General features: G+C 45.1%; 1 protein-coding gene across 1 annotated transcript in view; it reads left to right on the top strand.

The window, feature by feature from the left end:
* Positions 1 to 277: 277 nt before the first annotated feature.
* Positions 278 to 14,976, top strand: part of DYNC1I1 (dynein cytoplasmic 1 intermediate chain 1) — a 338,242-nt gene continuing 323,543 nt past the window's right edge. Inside the window, exon 1 of the mRNA XM_065884071.1 lies at positions 278 to 479. The gene's annotated coding sequence lies outside the window, so the exon portion shown is untranslated. The remainder of the gene's footprint in view (positions 480 to 14,976) is intronic.

Genomic DNA, 14,976 nt, shown 5'->3' with positions numbered 1-14,976 from the left:
CAGGGAGTGAAAGTTGTTCCATGTTGGCATGTCGGCAGGAGCTCTCACAACACTGAAGCTCTTCCGTTTGCAGCCACTTAGGCGAGTCCTACCGGTGGCACAGGGGTAGACGGATAGACCTCCCCAGGTCCGCTGCTGCCATTAGCCTCTGGGCCGGAGCTACCCGCTCGTCGCGATCCCGGGTGCGGAGGGCCCTCCCGCGGGAGGAGCGCGGGGCGTGGAGGGCGTGGGCCGGGGGCGGGGCGAGCCGCAGACGGGGTGCTCGCAGGGAGCTGTCAGTGTCAGGCTCCGGAGAGGAAGTGCTGTAGGTCCCAGAGGAGCGTGAGCCGAGCGGCCGGCGCAGCGTGAGACAGCACATCCTGCGCGCGCCGGGCCCGCCGCCCTCGGGAAGCGCACGAGCGCCGCCGCCGCCGCCGCCGCCGGGGAGCCGTGGCCGCGCTCTCGAGCCCAGTTCCGCCGCCGCCGCCGACCGCGTCCAGGTAAACGGGAGCGGGGGGTCGCGCTCCCTGGGCCAGCGCCTCCGCGCCCCTCCTCAACCCTCCAGCCCCCGGGTTGTCGGCTTCTGGAGCCGCTGGGCAGTAGTGCGGCCGCGGCAGCCGCAGCCGGACCTTGGCCTCGGTCCCCTCCCCGGGCTCCTGCGTGCTCCGCGGCGCCCGAAAGTGGCCAAACCCCGCCCCCCCCCACCTCCCCCGGCAGCGGCAGCCCCTTGCTGCGGCTCTCCCTGCTGAGCCAGGAGGTGAGGGCAGATGAGAAAGAGTGAGTAGTGGTGTCATCACCTTGTGGGCTGGGAGGGGCGTCCCAGTGCGCCCCGCCTCGGTTTTCTCCTGGGGAGCAGAAGGTTAGCGGCAGTGAAATCCGCACCCCTCAGGGCAACCAGCTGACGGCCCCCGAGGGAGGGGGGAGCTGCAGAGGGAGAGGAATGGATGCTGTTTGAGTACATTTTAAGCTGTCTGCAAAGCTCTTAGATGCTGTTGCTATCCGCCAAGTCGAAGGAAGCGAATATACTTCCAGCAAGGCATTAATTAAACACACGCAAGAAGGTGCCAGTTTCTCTCACTGCTGCAAAAAAAAGTGTGGCTGGGGGATGTGTTTTAGTAAACACCTTCGCGGCCGCGTGCCTCTCCTTCCCCCACTCCCACGACCGCATCGCTCTGGCCTTATAAATCCGTGCGTCGTCATCGTAAGGTCAGTGACCCTGGCGACACTGATGGGAACTGAGTGTGCGGGAGTCTCATGACTTGTAATAAGGATGAACAGAAACCCAGGATCAGGACAGGAAATTACTTAGGAAATTAGAGGCTCAGCAAACTGCAGCAGATGGAATATATTCGTTATCCTGGACTCTCCCACATCTAGGTAAGGGGCAGAACAAGTAGCCAGCCATTTTCTTGCCTGGAATGCCTTTCAAGTGAGCATTGTAGACTTATTGTAGTTCAGGGTTGTGCAAAATTGCTTCTAAATATTCCAGATTAGCAGAAAGCATAGCCAACAGTAAGGCATGGTAGCTGCAGAAGACATCATATGGGTAATATTAGCACAGATATGGGTGACTGCCTCTGTATACATTTTCACTGCGGAAATTATAGAGAAACACGTTGATCAGTATTAGTAAATTTGAAATTTGCACTCAGTGCAAGTTTCGGCATGGAAAAAAAGGACCCAAACTCTGCTCTTCTGACTATGTTTCTTAGTAAAATAAAATCGTACATTGCTACCACTAAGTCATCAAATGTTCTCTTCATAGGAGCCAACTCCCAATCTTTCTTAAGGTTTGAGGATCCAGTGCTCCAAGAGCCATTTCTTTAGAAAATCTTCTAGCATCATCATTGGTATGTTTAATTAATATAGTTGGGGGCCCAATGCAGGCTTTTTTCAGCTTGTGCAGCTCTGGGCCCCATTTTTGGCCCATAACATCTTCCACATCTCTCTTTTTCTTCCCTGTGTCAGGCACTGATGCACCCTGCTTCCTCTCTCTTGGACCTCAGGGTTGCTGAGCTTCTGCACAGTGCCCTGGAGGAGAGGGATGGTTCAGCCCCTCCCCACACCCAGCCTTTCCTTCTCTCCTACTAGAAATAAGTCCTGAAGCTTTTTTGGTGTTACAGGTCTGTATCATTAGGTATAATCACCACTAGAGATATGGGCAGAGAAGATAAACTCAACCGACAGAAAAGTGGAGCAGAGTTCTCACAAGTGGTGGTCCCTGGCCCCTAGTTTCTAGTGAACGGAGATAGTAAGAAGAAGTCATCAGGCATTTCTCATCATGTTTCATGTCTAAGAGGGGGCTCTATGAACTTTGTTCCCACCCCTCCTACTTCCCCAAAGATTCCTTCCAGAGTCTACATTTAATAAATGAGCCTTTTCCTTGACTCCAGTGCTGAGTCAAGTAATTCTTGGAGATAAAGCCTGGGTGCTGCTCTGTTCACGTTCAAAACAACCATGTAGACGAGTCTTGTAAAATACATGCCAAGTTTTTAAACCCAGCCACGTCTCTTAGCACAGACTATGTGTACAGGCTTCATCAACAGTTACATCAGTGGGCCACTCATCCTCCCTGGTCACCTTGTTTCCTTCTGTCACCTAATAGCATCAAATGTGAAGGTCACACACATGCATTGCAAACTTAAGGATATTCTTGCATCCCCTTGTTCTCCCGATACTTTGCCCCATCAAATAAAACAAAGGTTGATAATAATATTCCGAGCACTTTAGCAGTGCTCAGTACATTTCCTAAATGTATTGCACTGCCTTTGCTGAATGTATTACATTACCAATACATTTACTACAATGTACTGAGCACTTGACCAGGCATTGCACTTTAAACTACTTCTCATGTATTAACTTCTTTAATCCTCACAAAAATCTGATGAGGTAGATATTATTTGTAATCCTATTTGACAGGCAAGGAAACTAAGACACGAGGATGTCAAGTAACTTTCTGAAAATTGCGTGGCTAATAAGTTGTAGAGCCAGGATTTGAACCTGGGCAATCTGCCTGTACTCTTCTATAGGACAGTTTATATTGGTTAATTTTCATATATTGAATACCAGGCTCTTATGTTATCTCATTTCAATCCCTATATTAATCTTATGAAGTAGACATTATTATCCATATTTTACAGATGATGAAAAACTGAGTTAAGTGATATACTTAATACATAGCAGAGGTAGGATTCATATCAGGTCTGACTCTAAAACCAGTAGTCATCCATTTTAGCTAGCGTCCCCTATGAGAAACAAAAGCTGAGCTTGTCTGTTTCTTTTGGGTGTGTTGCCCATTTTCCTTGTGAGCCATTGCTGTTTCTTTTAAGCCTTAAGTGTAGCCATACTTTTTTGCCAGTTGATTGGTAGATGTGGATGATATGGCAAAACCAACGTAGGACCATAGCTCTTTTGAAGTCAGATATTGCCTTCGTTCTGTCTCCTTAATGAAACTAGTAATTCCCCATAATACTTTGTGGATCTCAAATACCATGTAAATAGTTGTTCCACTGATCAGGGATCCCTTTTACTAGAAACTGTTGCGTCTTCTACATTCCCTAGAAAATGTGAGAAAGTATGTTCTTTTGGGGACTTTGCTGGGACCGTGAACTTCTAGGGTTCACTTCTTTTGAGAATTAACTAAAGTTAACTTCACTCTCATTACTCTGAAACTTATAAACCATTGCCCAGGTCCGTGTAAAAAATGAGTCCTCTTGACTGGGAGCTCTTCGTTGGTACCCAGGACTTGTTTCCTTTGCTTCTCTGCTGGAAGCCTGGCACCAGACTGTCAGCGTGAAGCTTACATTGTAACATAGACGCCACTACCCAGGTGCCAGCTGAGGAGCCACATGTTTATAAAGCATCTCCTGAGTCTTTGTTTAGAGGAGTCTTCTGTTTTTTCTGCGGTACGCGGGCCTCTCACCGCTGTGGCCTCTTCCGTTGCGGAGCACAGGCTCCGGACGCACAGGCTCAGCGGCCATGGCTCACAGGCCCAGCCCCTCCGCGGCATGTGGGATCCTCCCGGACCGGGGCACAAACCCGTGTCCCCTGCATCGGCAGGCGGACTCCCAACCACTGCGCCACCAGGGAAGCCCTAGAGGAGCCTTGTTAAGCAGGAGTCATAGGCACCATGGAGGGCAGGCATATGAGAGTTTTCAGGTGGTCATTGAATCCGATATAATTGATGCAAAATTTTATGCATTTGTGCTAAATGCAGCTTTCTAGGGAAAGACTGGGTATTTGTGACTAAAAAGAGATTAAGGACCACTGGTTCAAGTGCACTGTTTAGGAAGGGGGAGGAGCAGAGGCCATTCTGCTGAAATGCGTTGGAAACAAGGCAAACTATCCTGTTAGAACCAGCCAAGAAAAAATGTTCTTGGCTATCAGGACATTGCTGGTATTTCGCTACAGAGGCATGCTACAGTGCCCAGGTCCAAGTACAACATATACTAATGCATGCTGCAACCAAGTGAGGTCTTGAGGACCTCAGGCAGCCCTAGCACTGCTCGCCGTTCACTAGGCACTTACCCTTTTCACACTTAGGGTTCATCGAATCTTCCCAACATCCCTGTAAGGCTGACATTTTTATCTGCATTTGACAAACAAGGAATCAGATGATTGGAAACATTAAGCCACTCGGTCAAGGCCACATGAGGCCAGTTAGTAGAAGGGCTGGGTTTCAAATGTAGGTTGGCCAGAGTCCAAAGCCTGTTTATTCCCTTCCCAACATATTTCATTGTTTCTCTATGTGGGACGCCAAAAAGTACTGTTTAGTGTAGCTTTTCATTGTGGCAGGACAGAGTTCCTCAAGAACACTCTAACATGCTGATAGGAAAAGCCTAAATGTGTTATCAAACGGGAACAAGAAAATGAGACATTTCTCAGCGTGGCAGAGGATAAGCGAGCCCTGCTTTCCCTTGAGGTGTGTGCTCGTGCCCCACACATTTGATTCTCAGGTGTGCCCAGGTATCTTGCTGAGCAGCGAATGCATAGCAGTCTGCAACCAAGTCCAGAGAATTGATTGGTTGGTTTTGCCGGGGTAGCTACAAGACTTTATTCGTTGCAAAAATGAACTTACTTCAAAGCTGAGTTGTAAGCTGTGCGGTGGTGTTCTGGGGCTTACTTGATATAGTGGCTTCATCGTGATCCGGAACACTAACTTGGTACTTAGTCCTGGGGGGACCTCTTTTTACCAGATGACCTACATGTCCTTTAGTTTCCGGGTCGTGTCAATCTGGCGATCCATTTTTGGGTACAGACCAGCTAATGCCATCGGTGTGGCAAACACATAAAGCAGAAATTTATGTTAGAGTCAAGAGCATTCTTTATAATAAAAATGAGCCTCAGGCACTGTAGAGGATGGCTGCCTTTGATCAGCAGATTGGCCTGGGAACAGACACCAGTGTGCTTCATTATGCGTCCACCTTTTTTCTCTCCTGTAGCCTCTAAAGGTTTTTAAAAAGTTTACTGCTCCCTCACCCCCACACATTTTAGGTTGGTATCTAACATTTTTATTGTTAGTTTAAAGAATCACAATGAATATAATTTCCATAATATTGTAAACTTTGACATTTAAAAATAAGACGATGACATCATTCTTTGAATCCAAATTAAAATCTAAGTGCTATACCAACCTCTGTTTAAAAAGTACCTGAAGAAGCTCTTCAACAAAAGGGTATTTTTATACCCTGTGGTCAAGCATCACAGTAAGATTTGGGTTTCCGTTTTTTCCCCCTGGTAATGGAGGTGGGAAAGGAGGCCCTGAATGATCGTACAACCACAGGTGTGTTCTCTGGTTGGTCAGTTTTTGGAAAGCCTACAGACAGAAGTTCTGGATCTCAAAATTACGATGTTATTAGCTCATAATAACATTCCTGCATGCTCTTTAGAAAGCCTCATGGATGCCAGCGGCACACAATGCCAGTTTGAAGAGCACATATTTATCTAGCACAGGTGCTGTGGGTTACAGTTCACTGCGGGGCCCGTGCCGGGAGTCGGGTCCATGGCCTTCGTCGGTGTGGCTCAAACTCAAGGTGGCAGGGCCAGAAAGAACAGCAGAGCCACTGGTCCCATCTCTTGCCCTCAGGCAGGTGACTGTATGGATAGTTGTCTTTCTTCTATTTAGGGATTTACAGGAAGAGATCTGTCCATTCCAGTGTTTTTAGATCACTGGTTCTCAGCCAGGAGTGATTGTCCTTCCCAGGGGACATTTGGCGATGTCTGGAGACATTTTTGGTTATCACATTTGGGGAGAGAGGGTGGCTGTAGGCATCTGTAGTGGGAAGGATCGGGGTGCCGCTGGACAGCTTACAATGCACAGAACAGCCAAGGTTAAGAAGCCCTGCTTTAGATGTTCTGGTTTTCTATTGAAATCTTCCCTGCTGTAATTTAAGTCCATTTCTTTGGTCTTCTATAAGATAAGAAGAGCATAACATTTAAAAGGCAGCATAAGGGAAAGGAAAGAAAAAGCCTGATATTCCACTGACTGCCTGTGTGAGCCTCAGTTTCTTCATCTGTGAAATGGGGATAACAATACTTGGCTTGCAAAATTATTGTAAGGATTGCAGATAATGAGAGTACTGGATCCAATATGTGGTACATGCTCAATGCGTGGAAGATATTTTTTTATTATTCAACAGCCATGATATCACTCTCTAGCCTTCTCTTCTCAGGGACTTGTGTGATCTTGCCCTGCTTTGAACCAAAGGTATGCTTTTAAAAAATGAATTATGCTATGTACCTGCCTCCTTCCACTTCAAGACACTAGGCTCCCTGAGGCATCCTTTGTATCTTTCAGCAGAGGGTCTTACACGTGGTAGATCTCAACGAGCTTTGTTGACCTGAAATATTAGCCGGAATAAATCCCACTTAATTTTCCTTTTATTATAAGATTTAATTCTTTCCCCCGTGGATTATTTTAATGTGTTCAGTAAAACATTCACTTCCTTAAATGTAGCCGCTATTGCACGTCTGGGCCCAATATGGACGTGGGCTTGGTAATGCCTAGAATTCTGGAAGCCTTGCCTTCCTGAATCAGGATCACATTGAACATTTCTGCTGGGGGAAGGGCAGTCTTGAGGAAAATAATCTTTCATTCTAGAAGTGACGTGTAGGATGGTTTGAGTCTTGTGTTTTCCTTTATGAGTCCCTTGGTCTAATTCTTTTGATCTGGCTTTGATCTGACACTCTCTGAGCAGGGCAGTACTTGGGTTCCTTTCTGGGAGGGGGAGGGGAAATTTTGATTCATTTGTCAGATTTCTATTTTATGCTAATATCTAGAGTGAAACCAAGAGTAACACATGTTTTTTAAATAGCTCTGATGAATAAATGATGACAATATTTTATATCCTTTGCCTATAGTTTCCCTTGTACGGTACGATTTTCCCGCTCTAACTTGAAATAGTACCCATTTCTTTGTTTGACAAGCTGGAGGTTTTAGTAATTGAAATGGAATGAAGTTCTCTCCTTTTGAAAGTAGTTTAGATCCTGTTGTGCACATATGTAAGCCTTTAAAAGTTGATCAAGTTGTTGAATGTTATAGTGGGCCCATGTGGAGAGGATGATCATGGGATTCTGTCTCAGAATCAGCTTGTGGGATTTTAGTCGTTGCTGGGTTTGGGTGGCTGAAAGGGTAGAAGGCCCTGTGGGGAATGTGTGTTTTGACAGTGTCCCCTTTTAAAATGAAGCGTGTCTCCTGTTTCACCATCCCCCCCATTAGTATCAAAATAGCAAGGGGTTGTGGGAATTGGTGTGTATTTTGTGGGAGAAAGAATAACAGAAAACTTCTCTGCTTGTTTCCTTGAAAAGTGTGACTTTGTTCACTTTCAGAAGGTATAGGTTACCACTGGCTCCGAAAGAGGATCCTCTCTCTTTGAATGTTTTCAGGCTCAGAGGAAAGTGAGAGTCTATTTACCTAAGTTAAAATGCCAAACTAAATCTCCCAATGCAAATATGGACCACCCAGGGACTTTGTAAAGGCCAGGTTTGGGGTTTTGAATACAGATTTTCCTGCTTCCTCTTTTAAGCTTTTTAATATTTTTCGAATGCTGCTGAAAAGTAATTGGCATATCAAGCAAGGATGAAATCTCATATCTTTTGCCATGAACTTTAAAGGGGGAATTGTACTCATTTCCTTTGAGAGCCCTTTGTTTTTCAAAATAAAGAAATATGAATTACTAAAATTTGAAGGCCAAGTTGTAGATTTCAGTTTAAAGTAGGTAGAAAAGTTGGGTTACAAAACAGTTATAGGAGAGGAGAAGGATACTCTCTTCAAATGTTCCCTTTCCCAAGTACATTGTGCCTAGACAGAGCCATTTACCTCAGTAAACTGGGTAGAACTTTGCTTTGGGGGATGGGCGAGGGTATTGGAAACATCACCTCAGTTAGAAAACAAAATTCAACTGAGTAAATTTAAAAAATCTTATTGGGGGCTTCCCTGGTGGCACAGTGGTTGAGAGTCTGCCTGCCGATGCAGGGGACACGGGTTCGTGCCCCCGTCTGGGAGGATCCCACGTGCCGCGGAGCGGCTGGGCCCGTGAGCCATGGCTGCTGAGCCTGCGTGTCTGGAGCCTGTGCTCCGCAACGGCAGAGGCCTCAACAGTGAGGACCCGCGAACCGCAAAAAAAAAAAAAAAAAAAATCGGGTTTTTTTTCAGCAAAATATGAATTGGGTAGCATCCCATCTAGCAGATAGAAAGGAGCTCTGAAGAGCTTTACAAAATGAAAGACCGCTGTAGGCAGAAGGGAGCAAGACAAGGAAGTTACTAGGGAAAGAGTGGATTGTTTGTGGCAAGGTCACGTTCCTTTAGGGGATGGCAGGGTCTGTGAGGCAGGTTACCTGCTTAATGCTGATCAGTAATTCCGGATACACCCGTTTAAGTCTCTACACCCAGGAGAGGTTGAAACTGTAATTAAGTTAGGTATTAAGACTCAGTGTGGTGATGTGGGTTAGCACAAGTGACTCTGTTTGGGGCCTGTTGTCTCTCTCTCTCTCTCTCTCTTTTTTTAATAACAATTCCTGCCTTTTGATCAGACTCTTAGCTTTACTGAGAGATGTGATCAAAATTTAAGGCGTTAGCACCACTCCCAGCTACCGCTCTGAAGTTCTCATGTTTTTTTTTTACTCATCCTCTCTGTGGTATTCACAGGTCACAAGTTCAAGTTCACATTTTTTACATCGGTCATTTTCTTTGCTTCTTTTCTGAAATTCCAGTCTTAGAGAAATCATTTGCTTGGTGGTTGGCTGCTGCGAACATGCATTTAAAGCTTTTGTGAGAATGCATCGTGCCAGGGAGATTACTATGATTGTTCTACGCAGGATGATTCCCAATGTCTGGAGTGCACTTCAGAGCCATGGTCCTCAAGACCCAAGTGATCAAAATCTGTGAAGTCAAAGAAAGACCCCATTGAAGGAGTCACTTTCTTAAGCCAACTGACTTGCTCAGTGATCTTATACAGCTGAGTTTCAACTTCCCCAGAAGTGTGAATACGGGTACAACAGGTGGTGGTGACCATAGCACAGACACCTAGTTCAGCTAAAAGACAATCAAGGGCTATCCTATTATCAGGACCGACCTTGGCCAGAGAGTCTAAGGATTTTTCTCGGGCAGCTCTTGCTTTAGAAGTGGATTCTGCAATGTTTTCAGGAGTTAAGGAGAGATTCTTAATCATAGCTTCATTTGTACTCACTCTGAACCAGGGAAGTAGGGACCTGCCAACAGAAGCAAGTCCAGAATCATGAGCATCTGGTAGGTCTTTTCTAACTCAGTGATGTGAATTCAGGAGAGGTGACCCATGAGCTGTGTCAGTCTGTGAACAGTTAGGGGCACAGTTAGGTTACCTAAGAGGTATTGCCCAGTTATATGCCAGCCATCCAGACACTCGTAGGCCCACGGAGAATAATAACCACTACAGACAAAGGTAAATCCCGAGGGGACACAAAGCACTCCCGCTAATGTGGCACTGTCGATGAATTCATTCGAAGGGATTGTTGCATTTACCCATTCAAGACAAGGGTCAGTTAGGTTCCAGCGCATTTGGGAGGTGAATCTCCTAACCTGAAATAAAAAGTTGCTCTAAATTCCTTGCAAAAATGCGTGCTGCCGGTGAGATCTTTTCATGTTTGGGGGAAGATCTGATTTAGATCATCATAAGAATGTGAGGGTGCAAATGTACTACAGTTTGTGTAGGTGTTTATGTCTAATTGGTCAAGTAGAGTTATCAGTGGAGAAAGTTAAAACAAGCACTGGCTATAAAAGTTGGACTCTGTAAGTGCCTTCTAAGGGGAGTCAGTTATAGTTTGTGGTGACGTTGGGAATAGAAGAATAATTGGTCACAGGGAGGACTAGGGGGTCTCTAGCATCGTGGACAGATCAGAGATTTTGATGACAAATGCAACAGTCTGAAAGATTATCCCCCTTCACAATGGCCCGGAAGATAACAGATGATGGCGTTATCTTTCCAGGCCAATGCCAGAGTGAAGGAAAGACAGGGAAGAAGAAAGGGGTTTATGTTTACTTAAAGTATGAAGGCTTGATCTGGTGTTTGGTAGAAGCAGTCTATCTTGATGTTGGCTACTTCTCTTCCTAGTCAATTTGGTTTGCAGGTCTCCAGTGTTTGTACAGGACCAGATATCAGGTGGAGCCTTCTTAAGCTTTGAGATATGTACCCAGGGATCAGTGCCTTTTAGTTTTGCAGTGGTGTCAGCAGTCAGGAGCACTTGGTAAGATCCCTTCCAGCTGAGTTCAAGAGCTGTCTTCCTCTGATGATGTTTCCAGAATACCCAGTCACCAGGCTCCATACTGGCCAACAGGATCCTTTGAATTGGGATCTGGGAGAGCTTTTTTTACTCTGTTGGTGATAAGGTTCAGCAGAAGACATTAAAGACTTACAATAGCTGGTCATGTTAATGTGAAATAACAAGGAATCAACAGAAAATTGGTACACAGTAGACACTGGCCTGCTGGTGACTATGTCACGCGCAGTAAGTTTATGTTTCCCTAAAGGGGTACTGCGAATAGTCAGCAAAACCAGAGTCAATACCTGAGGCCAAGGGACTCTAACGATTTGAGCAAGTTTGGAGGTTTTGAATTTGAGGATCCATTACTTCTCTCAACCTTGCCTGATGATTGAGCGTTACAGGGACAGTGACGATTTCAAGAAGTTTACAAGGTTTTGTTAAAGCTTATATGATTTGCCCAGTGAAGTGGTTACCCCAGTTGAAGATTGTGGAAGGTACACCTCACGTGGGAAACACGGTTTCTAACAGTTTCTTTGCCACTGTGAAGGCATCGGCCTTGCAGCAGGGGAAAGCTTCAATCCATCCAGAAAACACACACATGGTAAGAAGAACATATTGATAACTCATGCTAGGTGGCAGTTGAATGAAGTCCAGCTGCAGGTGTTCAGAGGGTCCAGAGGGAGGAGGTTTGTGGCCTCTGGGAACAGACATAGTTTTTTCAGGATTATGGACCTGACAGGTCAGACACTGGTGGTAAACTGTTTTCATAATTTTATAGAAGGCCCTCCACCAGTGTTTATTCCTGATTTCAGTCATTTTACTTGCACCATGGTGGGTGAAGGAATGCAAAAACCGAAAAATGGGGTTTGCCAGGGAGTCAGGAAGAGCCAGGCACCATCTGGGTTTCCTGTAGCCCTGACCGGTCATTGAATTTACAACCATTGTTTGTCCATCGTGATTCCTCTGACTCAGAAGCAGGCTGTTGCCTGTTGCAAGGACATCGGGGTGGCAAAAGTCTGGAACAAGGGCTCTTTTTTTTTTTTTTTTAATTTATCTATTTATTTTGGCTGCATTGTGTCTTCGTTGCTGTGCGCAGGCTTTCTCTAGTTGTGGTGAACTGGGGCTACTCTTTGTTGCGGCGTGTGGGCTTCTCATTGTGATGGCTTCTTGTTGACAGGACATGGTGTCACGAAATGGGATGTTATTACCTCGAGGTCTTGGGGCTGACCTTCTTCAGGTGGGGGTAGTAACGTAGCAGGATTAAGGACCTTATAATGTTTAGATGCAATTTAGGTGGTGAAAGCAGAAGGATCTCATAGGAGGTTAGTCTGTTTGCAGAGAAATGTTGAGTCAATTCAGAATTAAGAAGACCTCGGACAATATGAGGAATTTGTAAATAAATGTCATTTCCTAGGGTTAAATCTGCTGAGGCTTCTGCTAACTTTGCAGCTACAGCCTTAAGGCAGTTGGGATAGGTACGAGCAACTGTATCGAATTGTGTCCCGTAATAAACACTAGGCCTATGCTTACCGTGTTCTTGTGTGAGCATTCTCCAGGGGTTGGTTATCTCTCTCTTGTACAAATAAGGGGAAAGGTTTTGAAGTTGGGTGGCCCTGGGGCAGGCGGTTCTTGCAGCACTTGTTTTAGTTTGATAAAGGCCTGCTCATTTTTATCTTCCCCAGGAAATGGTTCAGGGACTGAGTTTTTAGTGAGTTCATAGAGCAGGAAAGCCACGAGAGAAAAATTAGGAGCCCATAGTCTGCAATAACCAGCCAGGCCTAGGAATCCACAAAGTTGTCACTTAGGTGTTGGCCTAGGGAATTCTTGGATTAGCTTAATTCATTTTGGAGACAGCTGGATTCCTTCAGCGCTTAGATTATGACCTAGGTAATGAGTAGTGTCTGGAGATAATTGTAATTTTTCCTTGGAGACTTTATGTCCTTTTTTAGCTAACTGTTGTAGCAAGTAAGTGGAATTCTTTATGGATGCCTCTTTGGTAACTGAATATAGCAAAAGGTCATTTATATTCTTACTGTAGAAGGGTCGATTTCCTAGGAACCTGGAGGGTACATAAATTTTGGTGGAGCACTTGGGAAACATCAGAAGGGGCCTCAGTGAACCCTTGAGGCATGCCTGTCCAGGTATATTGTTGACTGTTCCAAGTAAAGATACATAGATAGTGGCTGTTGGGGTCCCCGAGGATGCTGAAGAAGACAAAGCTCCACAACGGTGAACCATCTTGAGTCTGATGGAACTTGTGACAAAGGATTTTGGGGAATGGAACAGCTGGAAAATGGGGAGTCTCGTTAATAGCTTTCGAGTCCTGGACAAATCGCCATCCCCACCCATTAGGTTTTGGGACTGATAAGACCAGGTGTTACAGGGGCTGGTACAGGGCATGGTTAGCCCCTGTGTGAATTGGTCTTCTGTTATTGGTACGAAGCCTTGTGTGGTCTTAGGTTTTAATGGCTATTGAGTCAGTTTAGGAAGAGGTTTAGATATGTTTCTCCGAATTTTTATAGGCTGTGCACTTCTTATTCTCCCAGTGTCAGTGTTAGAGGTAGCCCACAGATTTTCAGGCACCTCGATTAAGTTAGAGGTCTTTTGCTGGAATTCTTCCTCTTCTGTATCAAGGACAGATTGTAAAGAACATAAAAGATCAGGTTCCGGTTGGTCAGGACATTCTAAGGTGAGGTCTCCGTGAGAAGCAAAATTTACTAGCCCTTTTAATTTAGAAAGGAGATTGCTACCTAATAGATTGACTACAACTGTATCACATAGCAAAAAGGAATGTTTTTCAGTGAAAGGTCCCAGAGTCATTTGTACTGATTGAGATAGAATTTTATTAGATACCCACTGTGGAAACTTCTTTTTCACTCCAAAGCATTTGTTGTCCTCTGGGGTTTAGAGTAGAGTGTAGCTCTGGTATCTATCACAATTTGGCAGGGTTTCCCATTAAATTTTAATTTCCCCTTGGCTATGTAAAGGAATTACTGGTGGCAGTTTACCAGAGAATCTGTCGGAGTCCTGTCAACTCTTGGAGGGGCCCATATGAGGGCCCTGCTTTGGGGGGAAGATATGAGAGAATTTAAGTTGATGTTGAAGAATTTTTACGGGATCAATGAGAGCAATCTTTTTTCCAGTACCCCAGTTGATTACAATTGAGACATGGATCCCTGGGCCAATGTTTTGATGATGGACCCTCTTGGAGGGTGCAGTGTGGGAGGCCCAGGTATTATTTTAGGTCTCTGGCCTTGGAACTACTGTAGTTGTAAAGGCTAATAGTTTGGCAGATTTTTGTTTACGGTCTTATTCCAAAGTCCTTTCAAAGTGCTCAGCAGTGGTCATGAGTTCAGTCAAACCAGTGGCCTCCTGTCCTATTTTCTGCCTTTTTATCAATCTGCTAATCTCAGGAGATAATCCATTTACAAGTTGGGCAACTAGAGCAGGTTGGGTGACATCATATATTGTATGGAACCCAGGATGCCTTAGGAAGAGAGCTTCCAGTTGGGTTTTGAAGTCGGCCACAGATTCATTTTTTGTTTGCATGTTTGAATAACAGACCAATCATCGTGGGCAAGGAAGACTCTAGGAATGGCTATTAGAAGATCAGCTGCATTTTGCAAGCTTTTTCTGCTCCGTAAGGGGACCGTGATGAAGATCGAGGATCTCAAATATCATCAGTAGGGTTACGCCATCCTGCTTCTCGCATATGGCAGCCCCAGATCATAGGCTCCAATGAGGACTCTAAATACTTCAGAAAACTTTTGGGGATCCTCCGTGGGTTTAGGAAATTCTTTAATTATGGTCCTTAGCTTGGTCTTTGTCCGAGGAGTGAAAGATACCTGGGGAGGATCTCCTGCAGCCTTGGATGGGTGGTTTATTTTAAAAGGTGACTGTCCAGGGTGGAAAGGCAGTTTAGACAGAGAATTAGAGAGCATGAGCGCTCAGGTAAAGGTGGATAGAGGGGAGCGGTGGGAGTTGCGTGTCTTACTGTCTTTTAGGTACCTCTTGCATCTTTTTAAAGTTTTAATTAGCCTTTTGCAATGAATTTTTTAATGATGCTGTTTTGGAATCTTGAAGCTTTTTGGAAGCTTCTGCATACCACTTGAAATAGGTATCCCATTCTGTTTGTTGATTTGGGAACTCTTGCTTTCAAATGTACTTCTTAAATGAACAGTCAATCTAATTGGAACATTTCCTATCATGGCCATTGTAATTCTAGGTTGTTTTTAGTAAGATTTTGCAATTTTTGTAGAT

This window comes from Phocoena phocoena, chromosome 9 (assembly GCF_963924675.1).
Source record: "Phocoena phocoena chromosome 9, mPhoPho1.1, whole genome shotgun sequence".
NCBI classification, from domain to species: Eukaryota; Metazoa; Chordata; class Mammalia; order Artiodactyla; family Phocoenidae; genus Phocoena; species Phocoena phocoena.
The sequence above is the reverse complement of the archived record's forward strand: the minus strand, read 5'-3'. Positions and strand labels throughout refer to the sequence as shown.